Genomic DNA, 14182 nt, shown 5'->3' with positions numbered 1-14182 from the left:
TGAGTGCGACCCGGCACGGCCAAGGGACGGTGCTTCGGCTGATGACCGCCGGGAAAAAGCGAGGGGGGATTCCCCTGCGATCCCTCAGCAGCGGGGGAAGGGGATGCTGCAGCCGGGGAAGCCCCGAGCGACGCGCCCCGTGCCCGGGGAGCTGCTGCCGGGAGGGATGGGGAGGGATGGGGAGGGATGGGGAGGGGGCTGCAGGGGCCGAGCTGGCTGCCGAGCAGGTGCTGAGGCTCCTCGGCATCTCCTGGGGGTCGTTTTGAGCGGCGGCCCCTCTCCTGGCAGGGTGTTTTGGAGGGTCACGTCGAAGCTTGTCACAGGATGGGTGAAGGCACCCGTTGGAAAGCGTTTAATTTTGGCACCTGTGAGGAAGGGTTTCATTTCTGCCCCCTGGAAATGAGATGCCTGGTTCATTCATTCCCTTTCTCAGGCATAAGGACTTTTCTGTGTCCCAGGTTTTTGGCAGCAGCTCCCTGGGGGGCTGCAGCCATCCCCACGCCTCGCTGGGCAGGCAGGGACCACGCTGGGCAGCGCGGCTGCTGCTCCATGCACGTGGCATCCAGGGACAGGCCGTGGCACAGGAGCACCCTCATTAAAGATGCACATCCTGGGGGACTCTACTGCCCACCCTGGAAGGATTTCCAGGCAGGAGGGTGCTGAGCAGACCAGAAGATTGGGGCTATCTTGGGGTGAAGGTGAGCGAGACAAAGGACAGGACGGGGAGGTAACGCTGTCACACGTGGCTTTATTCAGCTATCCCCAAAAACCTGACCCCATGGGACTGTGGAGAGTCGTTTCTCCCCTGGAGTGTTTTCCTTCCTTGGCTTTTCTCAGTGCTTTTGCAAGCAGCTGTGATTCTCAGGCTTCCTTCCACACCACTGCCAAAAGGCACCGCGGGGCAGAGCCGCGCTGGGTGGATGGAGCATCAAATCAGCACCGAGCAAAAGGAACAATCATGAGGAGTAACTGTGGTTTCCTTGCTTGCCTCTTGCTGTGTGGCTCAGTCTGTGTGTGAGCTAAGGGGGAGCACCAGCATTTGCCACCCTGGGGGCTGAGGGGCAATGGGATGTGCCCACGTGGGTGCACACGAGGTCAGGTTGTGGCTACAGGCAGCTGAGTGCTGTCAGGGGTTGTCAGGGGGGGGAAAACCACTTATTGCACCTCAGCCTGGGATCCTCGCACGTGTTTAGCACCTGCAGAGGTCTTTTAGCACATCTGAACGTGTTCAGCAACACAGCTGGGGAAGGGGCTGGAGCACAAAGCTGATGGGGAGCAGCTGAGGGCCCTGGGGTTGTTCAGCCTGGAGAAGGTTGGGGGAAGACATGAGCACTCCTTACAACTCCCTGACAGGAGGTTGGTCTCTTCTCTCTATCGAATGACAGGACAAGAGGAAACAGGCTCAAGTTGCACCAGGGGAGGTTGAGGTTGGAGCTGAGGCAGAACTGTTTCCCTGAGAGGGGTGTCAGCCCCTGTGCCAGGCTGCCCAGGGAGCTGGGGCAGTGCCCAGCCCTGGAGGGATCCCAAAGCCCTGGAGCTGAGGTGCTGAGGGGTAGTGCTGGGCTGGGCAGGGTAAGGGCAGGGCTGGGACTTGATCTTAAAGGTCTTTTCCAACCCAAACAATTCTGATGCTGTGACCTGTGGGGTTAGTGCTGGCTGGCTCTGGCACAGCCAGGGAGTCTGAGACCCCCCCCAGTGCCAAGTTCTCTGGTGTCTCACAGACCACGTGAAGCCTTTGCACTGGAGCAGGTGAGCTGAGGGGGCTCAGTGGGATGGGTTCAGCTTTCCCTGCCTGAGGAATCCAGCCCTGATGGACTGTTGGCTTCATTTTGGGGGGGGATTGATGCTTTGCTTGGGGGACGTGGTCCCTGCCCAGGGATACTGATGCCCTTTGTGTGCTCTCCCACAGGACAGCGAGGTGACCACCACGTGCTGGCTGCTGCTGCCTCCTGCTGAGACCCCCACCAGCACTGACACAGGTACATCTGTAGCACCAGCAGAGAGAAGAGCCCTCCCTGGGGCTCACTGACCCTGCTGGGACCCAGCCCCTGTCTGTACCCAACACAGGGCTCCTCTGGGGCTTGTTTTCCCTGGCTGTGCTGCTGCAGGGAAGCTGCAGGGGGTTGGGCTGGGTCATCTCTACAAGTCCCTTCCAACCCCCACCATTCTGGGACTCGATGTTGTGGGGGAGTGTTGGGTTTTCTCTCTAGAGCATGAACTGGAACATCTCTGTATGAGGAAAGGCTGCAGGACCTGGGGCTGTTGAGGCTGGAGAGGAGAAGGCTGAGGGGGGATCTCATCAGTGCTGAGAAATCCCTAAAGGGTGGATGTGGAGAGGCTGGTGGCCAGTGGCAGGACAAGGGGTGATGGGCACAGGCTGAAACACAGGCAGTGCCCCAGCATAGGAGGAGAAACTCCTTTGGTGCTGAGGGGAGGGAGACCTGGCCCAGGCTGCCCAGGGAGGCTGTGGAGGCTCCTTATTGAAGGTTTCCAACCCCACCTGGACACGTTCCTGTGCCCCCTGAGCCAGGGGAACCTGATCTAGCAGGGGGTTGGGCTGGATGAGCTCTGCAGGGCCCTTCCCACCCTCACCACTCTGATTCTGTGACCCAGCAGTGTGTGGTGCTCCAGGATGCTCACAGGGGCCATTCCAGCTGCAGCTCCATCACTGCATGCAGACAGCAGCTGCCCTGGCAGCTGAGCTGGGAGCAGGGATGTGCCTGCAGTGCTGGGTGCTGTATTTGGGTCACCCTCATCGACTGCATGTGCAACTGTGTCATCCCTGGAGAGCACAGGGCGCTGATCCATAGACCTGACGGGCTCTGTCTGAGGCGGCTCTCCCTGCAAGGAGCACCCAGACACCAGCAGCAACACCCTGCTCCCCTTCCCCACAGCTCAGCCCAGGCTCCACAAAGGAGGAATCCAGCACAGGCTGAGCTTTTCCCAACAAGAGCAGCTGTGACTCTGCTGGTCTGGGACGTGGCTGCAGCCTGTAAATAGCCAGAAGCCATCTGCAATTCACAGGCAACTGGTTCAGCCCCAGGCTGGTGAGCTCAGGGATGCACCCTCCTCCTCACACCTGCTCTCTCTCCTAGCCTTGAAACTAGACAGCAACAGGGTGTTTGCCCAGCTTTTACTTTCCCCATACCTGCTGCTAGAGATGTGAGGAGGAGGTGAGAAGGGAGGCACAAAAGGCAAAGTGCCAGTGCCCGAGCTGAGCTCAGAGGATTGATGTGGTTTGTTTCATTGCCTCAGAGAGGGGACTGTTTTGGTGAACCCACGTGAGGAGGAGACCCCAGGGAGCCAGGACCAAAGGGCACAAGGTCTGCAGTGTTCCAGTCCCTCCTGCTACAACCAGCAATGTGGTCACCTGGATAGACTGGGGAGGGAAAAAGGGGGGGGGGCTATCACTTGTCCTGGTTGGAAGTGCAGGATGCTTGAGCTGTGTTCCCACTCTTGGACGTGGTGGTGGTCCCACAGGTTCCCCCAGACACTGTGACATGGACTGGAGAGAGAAACCAACACCAGATGCAGGTGGAGAGGGGACACTGGTGTCACTGCCCATGCTGGGGCATCATTGCTCTCCTGGTATCTGTGGGCTGAGAGAGCTCATCAGGCCGTTCCCTGAGCAAGGAGGGTGATCTCACATGTTTAATTGGTTCAGTATCTGATTGCTAATTATTACAGCAGCCTGACCTATGGAGGCCAACAAGCCATGGTGCTGCAGTCACCCTGGCCAGTATGGATGCTCTTGTGGCTTCAGTCCTGGGCTGCACATCCCCTTCTGCTCCCCTCTGCCAGCCCTGGGCTCCCAAGCTTGCCTGTGCCAGCAGCCCTGGGGAGCAGCCCAGCTCCCTCACAGCAGCTTGGCCACATTTCATTTGCCTGTAGATACAACTGGGTTTGAATGCAGCATGGTTTTTTCCACCCCCTCTTCCCTCTGAAGCCCGAGTGCTGCTGCTTCCTGGGGCCATCACACTGCAGCATCACCCCAGCCTCTTTAGGACCTGCACTCAGACCCTCAGTCTTCTCCCCATCCTCCTGTTAATAGTTTTATTTGTCAATAAGGACTCCCCTTGTTTGTTCTGCTCTGACCAGACTCAGTTCAGCCTCCCCTCACACATCCCATCCCCCAGCCCTGACTCTCTTGGTGGGCTCAGAGTGCTTCTCCCCTGGATGCAGCACCCAAAGTCCCTGGGAGGATCCCCACACAATGCCACCCAGAGCATCCCTGTGTTTGATCAGGGAGCTGTTAGCTGATGGTGACACGATCCTGTTTCCCTCCTGTCTCAGGAGCCTCACACTGGGCAGTAGCATGAAGCTGTTCACGGGATCATAGAATCACCTTGGTTGGAGAAGACTTTAAAGACCGTGAAGTCCAAGCCCAGCACTACCCCATGGCCCTCAGCACCTCAGCTCCATGGCTTTGGGGTTTCTCCAGGGCTAGGGAGGGCTTGGACTCTGTGGCACTGCCTGAGCTTGGGGTGCCCCAGGACAAGACCCCAGACCCCTTGGCCTCCTTCAGCCTCATCCCACTGCCCAGCTCCAGCCTGGCCAGGGCCCTCTGCAGCCCCTTCCTCTTGGCAAGCCAAACCTGTGAGATCTCTCCTATCCCTAAATCTGTCACCCTGACAGTAAGCCAAAGCCTCCTGGTCCTTTCCAGGGAGAGGATGAAGGCTTTTGGGTGCTTGCAGAGGAGCAGAAGCCTCCCCCTGTGCCACGGCCCCCAGGAGCCGCTGCTCCGGACCGGACAATGAGGGCATTGAGCGCAGGGGCTGAAACGCTGCCCTATTGTGCCTGGCAGAGAGATGCCCAGCACTAACTGCCTCCTTGGCTTTGTTGCAGGGCTGGGGCTGGGTGTCCTGAAGGGCTTTTCCCCCAGGAAGGGCTCCGGTGATGCGGTGAGGAGCCGCAGCTCACACACACCTCGATTCCTGGCTGTGAAAGGTACGGCTGGTGGGGGAGGACGGGGGGGTGGGGACAAAAGGATGCTCTGTTCCTCATCCCAAGGGGCCAGGGCACTCCTTCAGTCACCCTTCAAGTACATTTTGTGTGTTGTGTATGTTATATACAGTCAGGATACGTTAGTGTGTGTGTTATATACAGTGGAGCTTGTGTATACAGTCTCTATAAAGCCAACCCCGAGAGCCACGGGGACTGTTGTTACCTCTTTCTGTGCCTCTGAAACGTTTCATCTTGCATCTATGCTTAAGATATGAGAGAAAAATCCTCTGCTCAGGCTCTGGGCAATCCCTTAAAAGTTTGGAGCCAGGGTTTTGCTTGGAGCTGTTTCAAACAAGGCTGCAGGAGAATTCGCCCCGAACGAGGGGCTGAGCTGGTTTAGACGTGTATTTAAGGGTTGCTTGCTTTTCAAGCTCAGCATCTACAAAAGGATTTACCTCAGCACTTTCTAGGGAGGGTGTTTTCCCTGCCCCAAAACTGCTTGAAAACATTTAAGGCTCAAGATTTTTGGCTTGTGACCACGTCAAGGGCAGCAGCAGCAGCGGGAGGAAGAGCTGCAGCCGTGTCTCTGCTCCTCCATCCCTGGAGCATCCCACCAGCTCATTCTCCCTTCAGAATCCCTCCTGGGGACACATCCCCTCCCTGCACAGCCAGCCAGGCTGGTTCCCAGCTCATTCCTCCCCTGGAGCAGCTGGAGAGAAGAAACACACTTGACAAATGAAATCAGGAGATGAAAACTTGGCTGCCCCATCCCAGCTGTGCTGGGGAGCAGAGCCATCCCCTTCTCCTTGGAACAACAGCTGCTCCTGAGTCCTTTCACATGGTGAGTGTGACTTGAGAAGTGCTGAGGGACGTGCAGGGGGTCCCTGGAGGATGAGGAGATGGAAGAACAGCCAGGTTTTAACAGCTCAGAGCCATTCTCATCCTGGGTTTGCTGAGATTTAGGGGGGATGGGGGGGGGGGGGGATGTTCTTTAATTACAGCAAGGAAACCTTTGCTGATTTGGGCTCCTGGCAGCCAAATCTCAGCCTGGCAGCACGGGGCCTTTAAGGAAAACATCAATTATTGTGAGATCAGCCATCAAATCATGCGAGCTGGCAACGGGAAGGGAACAGATAACGATGTACCAAAAGGTCATCACCTCCAGACGGCGATTGTTTAATGCCCTGCTCCTTGTGTGGGGCGACCGCCACATCCCTCCCCTTCTTCAACCAGAGACCTGCATGGGAGGGGAAAGCAGGAGGGGCTGGGGGAGCAGGGGGAAACGTCCCCTGTGTCCCCTTGCGGCTGTGATCTGCAGAGCAGGGTGATGCTTTGCAGCCCTCCCCTGCCCCGGGGCTGGGAAGGGGATGGAGGAGTGGGATGGAGCCTCCAGCCAACACCAAATGCTGGATCCAACTGGAGCGCTGGCTCCTGCTTCGGGGCTGTTCATTTAGACATAAAACTGAGGAGAGGGGGTGGAGAGCTTTTTGCTGTAGCTGTGGGGACAGGTCAAGCCTGCAGCCCTTGTTCCTTTCTGCTTCTCCCCCGTTTGAGCAGAGAGGAAAAGAAAAGCCAAGCAAGAAGGAAATGTTCCTCATCCCATGGCAGCAGCCCCGCTTCCCCCTCCTCCTCCTCCTCCTCCTCCTCCTCCTCCTCCTCCTCCAAGGAGCTCTCTTCTTGCTATTATTAGCCCTAAACCTTCACATGGGAATGACTCGAGTTTTTCCCCCTGGAAGCCTCTTTCTCCTCTTGTGGCTTTTTGGGTTCTTTTTGGTTGCTTATGAGCGAATTAACAACTAAAAGGGAAGGGACGGGTGTCCCGGCGAAGATGAGACCGGTCCCAGGAGCTTGTCCCGGTCCCGGGGGAGGTTTCCACGTCACCACCTCGCGGTGCAAAGGGGGAAAGAGAAGCGGGTGGGGAGGGGCGGGAGGAAGAGGAGCGGGAGGAAGAGGAGCGGGAGGAAGAGGAGCGGGAGGAAGAGGAGCGGGAGGAAGAGGAGCGGGAGGAAGAGGAGCGGGGCTGCGGGAGGGCTGCGGCGGCTCCGGCACGGGCAGCGATGCAACGACAGAGCTCGGCGCTTCTCCGTACGTTACTGTTTGGTTTATGCGCTTGGGGGTTTATTTGGTTGAGGGTTTTTTCCCCTCCGTTTGCACGGGTTTTGCCGGGCGCTTTTGGCTTGGCCGCTTGCTGCTGCTTTGCAGACCCTCCCTCCATCTGCTTCCAGCCGCTTCTGCCCCCTCCCCGCTCTCCTGTTGCTCTTCGTTTTCTGCCCTTTCCCCATCTGCTCGTGTCGCCTTTCCTGCCGGTGGAAACACACTGAATGTCCCTATTTGGCGCCACTTTCTGCTCACTTGACGGCGGGATAACTCATCCCCTGCTGTGCAAACCCATCAGCGGGCAGCTTGGGATGGAACCAGCAGCTCTGTCCTCATGGAAACCTCAGTGTGCTCTGGGACCCTCTGGCCAGTCCCCATCCCACCCCCTCTCCCCATCTCAGGCCATCAGGGAAGAGGAAGATGATTTTGGGGTCTGGTTTTCATGCTGCTCCTTCTTCTTACTCCCTTGGGTCCCAGTTCTGAGACTTCTGCCCTTACAGCAAATTTGAGGGTCTGCAGCCTGCTTGTTTTGGCAGCATCAGCTCAGGGGTGTTCTCCTCATGCATCCCAAGCTGGTGTTTAAGGAGCAGGCATGGGCAGAGAGCAGGAGCTCAGCCCAGCAGGAGATGCAGCCCTGCAGCTGGTTGTCTCTAACCCACAGACAAAAGGTCCATTGATAAGTTGATGTGCTCTGGAAGGTGCTGTTGCGTTGGTTTTTAAACCATCCCTGAGGGGGGGAGCACACTCTTGCTCCTCACATCTCCAAGCACCTCACAAGGGTGTCCTGAGCAGCCGGGGAAACTGAGGCACGGGGAGGGCAGTGCCTTGGCAGCATCACCACCAGTGGGAGCTGAACCTGCTCCTTGCTGGCCTCATCTTCTTGGCCACTGGGCCTTCCTTGAGGGAGAGAACTCAGCTGGCTGCCAGCCACACAGGTTGCTCCTCTGGGCTGGGATCCCCAGCTCCTGGCCCCCATCCACACCTCTCAACCCTTGGATGAGCCTTGCTTGCATTTCTGTGGCCTTTATCAAATCCATCCTCATTAGAACTCTCCAGATCTTACTTGTGGCTAATGAGTGACCCTTGGCTACATCCCTCCTACCTGCAGGTCGCTGGTGCAGCTGCAGCCACCTTGCTTGCAACCAGCATTCATCCAAAGGAGTGAGGCTGGGAGGAGTGAGCCCTCCTCGTCTCTGCTGTGCCCCTTGCATGGTAGGGAGGCATTTGTCTCTCCCAGGCTGGGAGCTCCATCTCCTCCCAGCCCAAAATGCCCTTCCCATCCACACCAAGCACAGAAACTGGGCTTAACAAATGTGTATAAGCTGTGCTTCATGGCAGAGAGCCGTGTCCTTGCCTGGCAGAGGGTGTCACCACCCCCATCCCCAAGAGCCTTGTGAGTCTCAGGAGGCCACAGGCACCTTCTCCTGTCACCCAACTTACCTTGAAATGCCCCAGGAGGATCTGCCCAAAGCCTCCTTAGACAGTCACGGGAAGGAAATCCACTGTAACCCATCCCAAGTGAGTCATGGGTGGGATGGGAATGGGGGGAAAGGGGGACTGGGAATCAGTGCCTTGTGCTTCTGTGAGCTATGAGAGCTATTTCTGAGACAAATCCTTGGGTGTCATCCAAGACTGAAATACCAGAAGATGGGGTTTTTTTTGGTGTGTGTAACAAGGAAACCCCTCCTTCCCTCCTTCCCCCACACCATGCTGCTGAGGTGGAGCACAGCACACAGCAGGAGCTGTGTCTCTGCAGGTCCCAGGGCTGGGGAGGACTCTCCTCTTTCACAAATCATGGCTTGCTTGGAGCTCTGCCACCCAAGGGTCATCCAAGCAGCACAAGGTTCAGCTGGAAGGCTGCACAGCTCCCTCTGACCTGCTCTCTGTTGCTTGGAGCTCTTGGTGAGCCGCCACGTGCACCGCTCATCGCTGCCAAGGAGAGACAGAACAAAACTGGTGGAGGGTTCCTGCCTCCAGCAGAGCAACCCAGGGCTGCAGCAGCAGGGGACAGGGCATCTGGGTAGACAATGAGGAGCCCTGTCCTAGAAATGAGTTGAGGCAGATGGAGGTAAATTGCAATTTCACTCTGAACCCCCTCCTTTCTAACGTTGCTGGGGCACTTGGTTTCTCCCCCTGCCTCTGCAGAGGGGCCTGGTGGCATTTTTTGGTGCTGTGGGGTGGCCCATCTGGCCTCTGACTGCCTTCCCAGGAGGTGACAGACCCTGGGGCTTCCTGCCAGGGGTCCTGGGCTGTCCCTAGGGCAATGGGCTGGCTCTACACAGGGTCCATTGGCATCCCCCATGGTGCAGAGAGCTTCACACTTACCTTGAGGGCAAAGCAGTCTCCTTGGGAGGATGACACTGGTGGGTGTGGAGGTGTTGAGCAAAGAGAGGACTAATGGGCATGTTGAGGGTGAGTTGTGCAGCTGCAGGACAGCAGCAGTACCTCAGGAGGTCATGGAGTAGGGCTGAGGTTGCAGTTGGATGGAGCTGCTCAGGACCCTGTCCAGCTGAGTTCTCTCCAAGGGTGGGGATCCCAGCAGCTCCCTGTGCCAGTGTTTGTCATGGAGACTTGCTCTTTCCTGTTTGATTTGGCTTTTTTGGCTGCAGCTTGGGCCTTTCATTAGGAGATTTCGAGAAGTGCCTGGACCACCTTCTCACAACCTCCCCAAGGCAGCTGCACACACCCAGACATCTTCCCCTTCTCCAGGCTGGTCAGACACAGTGCTCTCAGCCTTTCCTGGGACATCCCCTTCTGCATCCCACAACCATTCTGTAGGACTCACTCCAGTACTCTTATTGCACTGAGGAGCCCCAAACTGGACACAGTATCCAGCTGTGGTTGCACAAGGGGATCCAGAGGGGATTCTAACAGCCCAGCACAGGGGTGACTGCTTCAGCTGCAAGGCCAGGCTGCTGACTCGTGGCCTATGTGGCCATCAGGACCCTTGGTCCCTGTCTGCAGGGCTGCTCCCCAGCCTGTCACTCCCTGCTGTCCTCTGTCCCATCCCCACCACAGCCACCATTCAGCCTTTCTGTTGGACTCCACCTGAGTCCCACCAGCCTCATTCCTCCCACACAGCAGCATTGCACAGCCCCTATACCCATCCTTTCCCCCCCAGCTGGGACTGACCCCAGGCTTGGTCCCATCACCTTGATCACAAAGGACACTCAGCTTTGGCCCCAGTCACTGCTGCTGGGCTGGGTTGAGGCTGGAGCTGAGGGTTAGGCTTTTCCCTCAGAGGGGTGTGAGCCCCTGTGCCAGGCTGCCCAGGGAGCTGGGGCAGTGCCCAGCCCTGGAGGGATCCCAAAGCCGTGGGGCTGAGGTGCTGAGGGCCATGGGACAGTGGTGGCTGTGGAAATGTGAGGTGAGGGGTTGGACTTGACCATAAAAGTCTCTTCCAACCCAAACAATTCTGTGATTCTGCCCTGTGAGCCAAATCCAGGCACGTTTTTATCATCCCTTTTGTTTTCCTGCCAGGACAATGGCATTGCTCTCTGCTCTGCCCAGCCCTTTCCTCTGTGCTCCCAGACAGAAACAGTTAACAGGATTCACTCTGAAGTGAATGTCCCTGGTTTCCTTCCCACTCCCTGCTCCCAGCCCTGGGGAGGAGCAGCCATCCAGGAGCAGACAGTGTCTCTGGCTCTGTTTGGGTGACCCTGTGGCCTTCAGCAATGGGGGTCCTGCCATGGCCCTTGATTGTTTTTACTACAAAAACACCCCCAGGTTTCTAGGAGCTGAAAACCAACCTTGAACTTGTGTTTTGAGTAGAGGGGGTTGCATGGGCTTTGTGTGAGAGAGATGGAGGAACTGCAGTGGAAGCAGCCAGATGCACTTGAGCTAAGTTTTGTTGAGGGGGGTTTATTCCTTTAGTCTTTTCTTGGTTGGAAACAAAGACATCAGAAGATCAATTCCAAATCTGGCTTGGTTGCTTCAGAAATAAATAGTCTGAGATAACTCTGCCTTGGGGCCAGGGAGGGAAGAGGTGAGGGGAGATCAGCCATAGCTTCAGCTCCTGGTTGAATGCACCCAGAGGTTTGCAGAGGATGGACTGGACGTGGTGTTTGGTGGGGAATGTGGCTTTGGTGGAGTGTGAGAGATCCCACCTCCTCCCAGGCAGGGCATGGTGACCTGCCTGGCATCACAGAGAGGTGAGGAGCTGCAGCAGGAGAGCAGAGCTTTCCTGGACATGCCCAGCTGGTGACACAGACTGTGCCACTGTGATTTTGGGAGAGGGCTGCTGTGCCTTGTCCTTTGTCCCCAGCTTGGGAGATGGCTCAGGGCTGATACTGGCCAGTGCTGCTGGGCTTTCCCCAGGTGGGACCCACAGCAAAGAGACCAGGGCTGGGGCTGGTCCTTGCATGGGGGCTGCTCTGGACCTTCCCCTTCTCAGCTCTCCAGGTTGCTGTAGGGTCTGCCCAAGGCTGTTTCTGCTTGGAGATCACAGATAGCTCCAGTGGCAAGTGCAGGAGGTTGTGGCCTCCTGCTTCAGTCCTCAGCTGTGAGGGTCTATGGGGAACTTCAGAAGCTGGTTTGCAAGATAACCATAGTCCTGGCTCCTACAGCAGAGGAGGATGCCCTGGCAAAGAGGAGGAGATGGATGCAGCCAGCCAGGGGGGTCTGCTGCTGGTCTCTTGCTTCCTCAGAGCGTGCAGGGAAATTGAGAGGAGGAAAGGGAAGAGCTGGGAACTGAGCTGTGTCCCAGCTCAGCCCTCTTAGGTCAGGCAGATGTTGAGCTCAGCTCCAAGGAAGGTTCAACACCCAAGTTTAGGCAACTAAATCCCACCCAAAGTGCCTTTAAAAAAGCCTTGGAGGATACCAGGAGAGATGCTTTGAGGAGAAGCCACCACGCTGCACATGGTCCTGCCTCCACATCCCCCCACAGTTGCTCCATGCCCCTGCAGCCCCTGTCCTAGAAACATCTACTGGGACTCTCCTTCCAGGCAAAAGGGCACTGTACTCCAGGCCAGCTGGTTAGGAAAGATCCTGACATGCTTTAGGCATCCTGTTAGGTGTATGCTACTAGTTATATCCTACCAACCATTGAATGGTAGGGATTGGAAAGGACCTTCAGAGCTCATCCAGTCCAACCCCCTGCTCAAACAGGTCCCATCTAGGTCAGATCACACAGGAACGTGTCCAGGTGGGTTTGGAAACCTCCTGAGAAGGAGCCTCCACACCCTCCCTGGGCAGCCTGGGCCAGGGCTCCCTCAGCTCACACTGAAAGAGTTTTTCCTTGTGTTTAAATGGAACTGTTTGTGTTGCAGCCTCTTTCCATCACCCCTTGTCCTGGCACTGGATACAACAGAAAACTAAGTGCTGCCCCAACCCCCTGACACCCACCATTGAGATATTTGTAAATGTTAATGAGATCTCCCCTCAGTCTCCTCTTCTCCAGACTAAACAGCCCCAGGTCCTGCAGCCTTTCCTTGTATGAAATTAGTCCCCTGATCATCTTGGTGTCCCTGCACTGGCCTCTCTCCAGCACTTCCCTGTCCCTCTTGAGCTGAGGAGCCCAGAATGGGACACAGGACTCCAGATGAGGCCTCACCAGGGCAGAGTAGAGAGGGAGAAGAACCTCCCTTGACCTGCTGCCCACACTCTTCTTGATGCATCCCAGGCTGCCATTGGCTTCTTGCCCACGAGGGCACGTTGCTGGCTCATGGTCAGTTTATTATCAACCAGCACTCCCAGGTGTGTCTCTGCAGAGCTGCTCTCCAGCAGGTCACCCCCAGCCTGTGCTGGTGCAGGGGGTTGTTCCTTCCCAGATGCAGGACTCTGCCCTTGTCCTTGTTGAACCTCACGAGGTTCCTCTCTGCCCAACATTCAAGCTGGTCAAGATCTCACTGAATGGCAGCACAGCCTCTGGGGAATCAGCCAGTGCTCCCAGTTTGGTGCCAGCAGGGAACTTGCTGAGGGTCCCTCTGTCCCCTCATCCAGGTTGTTGATGAAGATGTTGAACAAGACTGGCCCCAGAACCCATCCCTGTGGAACTCCACTGGCCACAGGCCTCCAACTCGACTGTGCCATTGATCAGCACCCTCTGGGCTCTGTCATTCAGCAGCTCTCCATCCACCTCACTGTCCACTCATCCAACCCACACTGTTTGAGCTACCTCAGTAGGTGTTATGCTACTAGAAAGGGAAAGCCAGAGGACTGGAGCATTGCTTTGGGGCTGGTTTAGTGGCGTGGGCAGCCTTCTCTTGAAGGGATTTCTGGTCTCTCTGAGGCTGTGCCACCAACAGAACACTTCTGCTACTGGCAGTAAAACCTTGTCTGGCGTGTGTGAACCTCTAGTGACCTGTGGCCCGTGCTGAGAGACAAGCCTTACAGTAGGAGAGCCCATCCTGCTGTTATTCCTTGTAATGGGAAGCTTCCAGAGAGGAAGCCAAAGCAAATATTTGTAGGCAGGCGGCTGGCTGCGGGAGCTGACGTCACCCTGCTGCCTGTGCTCAGGAATGCAGGGCTTTGCCTGCCCTGCCAGCAAGTGCTGCTCACAAACAGACCTGCCCAGGGATGCACGCTTCACACGGCCCCTTCCTCACAGGGCAGAGGCTGGATGGACACTCCCCACCTTCCCTTTCTCCTCTCCTCGTTCTGGCTTCCTTTTCTGGCCCGTTTCCCCTTGTCCTGTCATTCATTGCTTGGGAGCAGAGCCTGACCCCCACCTCACTCCATCCTCCTGTCAGGGAGTGTCAGAGTGCTGCTGTCTCCCCTGAGGCTCCTCTTCTCCAGGCTCAACACCCCCATTCCCTCAGCCCCTCCCCAGCCCCTTGTGCTCCAGCCCCTTCCCCAGCTCTGTGCCCGGCTCTGGCCACGCTGCAGCCCCTCAGTGTCCCTGTGGCAGGGAGTGAGGGGCCCAGCACTGACACAGCCCTGGAGCTGCAGCCCCTCAGTGTCCCTGTGGCAGTGAGTGAGGGCCCAGCACTGACACAGCCCTGGAGCTGTGGCTGGAGTGCAGGTGGGGGTCAGTAACCAGCAATAAGACAAGAAGAAACAGGCTCAAGCTGCCCCAGGGCAGGTTGAGGCTGGAGCTGAGGCAGAACTGTTTCCCTGAGAGGGGTGTCAGCCCCTGTGCCAGGCTGCCCAGGGAGCTGGGGCAGTGCCCAGCCCTGGAGGGACCCCAAAGCCGTGGGGCTGA

The 14182-nt window shown here is 57.2% G+C and overlaps 1 protein-coding gene across 2 annotated transcripts in view; it reads left to right on the top strand.

The window, feature by feature from the left end:
• Positions 1–6916: 6916 nt before the first annotated feature.
• The window catches only part of GJC2 (gap junction protein gamma 2), a 30503-nt gene continuing 23237 nt past the window's right edge, over positions 6917–14182 (top strand). For both annotated transcript variants that reach the window (XM_061996681.1, XM_061996682.1), the window contains exon 1: positions 6917–7029. The gene's annotated coding sequence lies outside the window, so the exon portion shown is untranslated. The remainder of the gene's footprint in view (positions 7030–14182) is intronic.

Source organism: Colius striatus, chromosome 5, assembly GCF_028858725.1.
Source record: "Colius striatus isolate bColStr4 chromosome 5, bColStr4.1.hap1, whole genome shotgun sequence".
In the NCBI taxonomy this organism is placed as follows: Eukaryota; Metazoa; Chordata; class Aves; order Coliiformes; family Coliidae; genus Colius; species Colius striatus.
This window is presented reverse-complemented; position numbering and strand designations above follow the sequence as displayed.